At 40.1% G+C, this 4,306-nt stretch overlaps 1 pseudogene; it reads right to left on the bottom strand.

Annotated features, from left to right (window-relative positions):
* Positions 1-1,587: 1,587 nt before the first annotated feature.
* On the bottom strand, positions 1,588-3,428 carry LOC150002806 (beta-catenin-like protein 1 pseudogene; annotated as a pseudogene).
* Between the last annotated feature and the right edge of the window lie 878 nt (positions 3,429-4,306).

The raw sequence follows: 4,306 nt of genomic DNA, 5'->3' as shown, positions 1-4,306 counted from the left end.
CAGATGCTAGAGCATATCTAGCTTTGAGGCAAAACAAACAAACTTATAAATAGTATTCCATGCACACATGCCAATCAGCATAAAATACATGCAAAGCTTCAATCCCTGCAGCATTTACTTCAGAATTTATTGAGTGCCCTTACACTTGTGTCTGGTCTCATGTCCCATTTACATTTTATTAGACAAACAAGCCACATAGCAATGTATAACTTCAAATGGATGAAGAACAAACCTATGATGTGCTCATAAAGAAGAGACAGACATCAATGAATAGCTTTAGTGACAACCAGAATATGCATTATGCAATATGGTTGAATCAATAGGCATTTATCCTAATTTTTCCAGGTGTAATCACACAGTATTCAGAGTTGAAAGGTGTCTTAAGATTGTTACAAATTTCTTTCATTTTACAGATTAGTAAACTAGTATAAAGAGTCATTTTGTGACTTGCTCAAGATCAAATGGACAATGTTTGGGACTCACACTTCTGACACTCAGACTGTTATACTACACCCTGTAGTATATCTGGAAAGGTGTGAAGATTATCCAAGCACCTTTTTTATTTCAGAGCCCCCACAAAAATATGAGGCTGCATTTTCAAATCTGTGTAGCTGACAACAAATAGAAATGTCCTTTTCAAGATGTTTCCTTAAAAATTTAAATCTTTAATCAAAGAAAGTAATTCATTCATGAGAACTCTTTACAAGAGGAAAGAAAACATAAAATAATTGACATAAAATATGAGGGGACCTATTCCTGAGGGAACTACCTTTCAAAGTAGCATCCTTAGAAGATAACTTGTTTTGAGCAACATGTTTATGGAAAGTGAATCACATTTTGGTGTTTTATCTTGTTCACATTTCCCAAAGATGACAACCAACAAGTAAACTAAGATTATCCTAGGTGCCTAAGAATAATTTACTCACATGAGGTGCTTTATTTATTTATTTTTAGCAACATGTTACTTATACAACTACAATAAATAAACAGTGAGGATTTTGCTAGTCTTAATTTCTATTTGCTTTTCCTAAATCTTTGATCGCTTGTTTTATTTTCTTGAACAAACTTGTTTACTACTGAAAGTCTCATCATCCACATTTGCTAACTAAATTGATAGAGCTGTATAATCTCTAAGGTTTCTTGTAATTATAAAATTCTGAGGCTATGACTCTTGCTAAGCTCCACACAAATCATAAAAAGAAATAAACATCAACTCATTACAAAAACTCAACCCATTATTCATGAGGAGAGGGTCCAAGTTATTCTTGTTTACTACTGTATTCTTTGTAAAAGATATATGCTTAATACATAATAGTTGCTTACTGAATAATTAATAAATTAGTGAAATAACATGTAAACTGTCATACTTTAATTGACTGATAAAGCTGGGAGTAGAACCAACGTATTCTGACAGTACATTTTATGGCTGGTTGGAACAGAAATGAGCATTTACGATGGACAAGAAATTAATGAAAATTTAACAAAATTTAATAGTGTCAGAACATAATCCAATACAGTCAATGCATGTATCTCAGAGTGCTAAGTTTTTTTGTTTGTTTGTTTGTTTGTTTTTTTTTTTAAACTAGCTTTAATTTGTCTGAAAGTCAGGGAGCTGTGCGGAAACTGGGAGGAAGGCCCGGAGTGTCCCCGTCGCACAAGGCCAGGGCTCTAGAAGTTGTCCAGCAGGCCCAGGATGCACTTTTGCTTGCTCTCCCAGAACTCCGGGCTCTGGCCGTCCCCGATGTTCTCCGCATACTCCTTGATGATGTGCCTCACAATTTTGATGGAGCTTCCTCTCATGTTTAAGATCTGGTGAACCCTCTGACGAATCTGGGGCACGCTGGCATTGCAGATCTCCGCCATGATGTAGCAGATGTGCTGGAGGACAAAGAGCCCTGCGTCCAAGCGCCGGAGGTAGAACTCATCCTCGACGTCATTGTCTATGATTTCCCCACACCGGACCATGCCATGTTTCTCCCCTTCAATCTTCTTGTCCGCCACCTGCATTGCATCCAGATATTTAAAATGCAACTCCGTCAGTCTGTCAACCTTCTCGCTGTCATTTTCAGTGAATTTATTCAGAAGTCGGGTTCGCTGCTGCCCTCTCAGGTTCTGCAGGAGGGAAGCCAGGATCGAACTGACATGCTCTTCGTGTTCCTTTTCAGTGGTTCCCACTTTCTTGATCTTCCTGGGAGATTTCATAAAGAGGGGAAAGATGGTTCGTAAGCCAAGAATGTCAACAAACTTATGGCAATTGTCTGTGCCCTCAGGTCCAATCATAGCGTGGTCCAGCACTTTCAGGGCACTGCTCTGTGAGATCTTCTTTTCTCTGACCATGAGATTCATCAGCTGAAGACCCTCGCCCTTCAGGAAGCACTCACGATTGGAACTGAGCATGAGGCAGGAACGGAGTGAGTCAAACAAATTCTCCATTATCTCCTGCTCCGCAGCAGTGCTAGGATTGTGTCTTTTAAACACGGATAACTGCTGAAGAAGCACATCGATTCCATCCAGCTCCCCAAGCAATTCCCTGTTTTCATCGTTGTCCTGGAGCAATATGGCCAGCACTTCACTACAATACAGTTTGTTGGCATCGAAAGGCATCTTTGCCTTCAGCCTCTTCAGCAGCCACTGCAGAAGCCCCTGCTGGGCAGCCTCTGTACACATCTCTGGCCGGAACTCAGCCATGTTTTCCACAATAGCCAGAGTGTTGTGCACGCCATCCGCCTCTTCTTTCACAGACTCATCCAGGCGCTCCAGATTCTGCAGGAGCAGCGCAACCACCTGTCCGTCCACCAGAGCATCGATGAGAACTTCGGCTCCCTCTTCACTCTCATGGAGGGTGTCTATATCTGTTAGCTCCTGAAGCAAATCAACCACAGCTATGGACACATCTGTATTATCATGTCCAAGCAACCCGAGAAGAGACTGAACAGCATTCAACTCCACCAGAAGGTGATACAGGTCTGGCATGGTGGCTACCACGTGCATCTCCTGAATGATGTCATTTAGGTCCAGCTCGGATTCCATAAACTTCTCTGGATTGTCTGGAAACTTGATCCGCAACTCTTGGTTTTTGTATGATCTTTTTTCAAATGTAAGGATCATTTTCTTCACTGAGCTTTCATCCAATGGTTCTTCCTCTTCCTCTTCCTCCTCGCCCTCTCTGTCAATAATCTGAAGCAGCCTTTTTTTGTCATCATCGGCTTCCTCGATTACAGTCATTTCCTCTTCCCGATAGCGGCCGCGTTCTCGGGTACCAGCTTGTTTCTGACGCATTTTCAGCTCTTCCTCTTCATCATCGCGGGGACGTTTTGTGCCCCTGTTGGGCTGGTAGCTCAGAAGTTCGCCCACATCCATGGTCCCAGGCACAGCCAATACCGGTAACTCTGGGTCCTTCCCTCCACGCACAACCAAACCACGGTCCTCTCGGCCTCAGAGTGCTAAGTTTTTAATTATTCTGATTGACATGATTTGGAAAGATATGTATAACATGCAAGCAGTAGGCTATTTTTTCTTATAAATTTTCAGAGCTAGAGATAATTTAATCAAGGATACTTTCTTGACCAGAGAGGAAATTGAAACACTCAGATGTTTTAGATGCATAAGTCCCTTAATTACAAGTTTTTGTTTATCACACGGGAAATTTCCATGATGCTAAATTCATTGACAGAGGATCAAGCTTGTATTCAGTCAGAATTAATGTGATCATGTTGTTGCTGACATATCCTTGTGGTCCATGGTGATTTTTTCCAAACTTTCTGTAAATTTAGGGCACCATGTTGACAACCAACTCTCAAGCATGCTCAACTGTGATATCCACCCTAACAATAATAAATTCTGATAGCATTATTTACTTATAACACAATAACCCAGTATGTAAAATAATGCTGAATTATATGATACAATCCTCCCACTGGCTATTTTAGCAACCAGCAATAGTTCATGATTCAAATACACAATTACTAACAAGAGGAAAATTGCTACATAGTGCTGATTTAGTTTATGTTTGAATTTCCCAAATGGAGGTACAGAGGCTGGAGTTAGTTCTTGTTCTCGATTCTACACTTATTATTTTTAAAAGTTTTATCTTTAATTTTAAATGAATTACCATTTAGAAAAGCAGATATAAGATGATACAGGTTAGCTATCTGGTATGTGTGATACTACTTCCGTAGAGCTCTATGACTCCTTAAAGCAAGTTTGAAATGTTCAGTCTGAGGCTACTCAATAGTTATGAGGGATATCAGTTCATGTACACATAAAATTAGTTTATACATTACACAAACATTTATGGAATTTTTGA

Source organism: Furipterus horrens, unplaced genomic scaffold, assembly GCF_987537825.1.
Source record: "Furipterus horrens unplaced genomic scaffold, mFurHor1.1.pri manual_scaffold_8, whole genome shotgun sequence".
In the NCBI taxonomy this organism is placed as follows: Eukaryota; Metazoa; Chordata; class Mammalia; order Chiroptera; family Furipteridae; genus Furipterus; species Furipterus horrens.
This window is presented reverse-complemented; position numbering and strand designations above follow the sequence as displayed.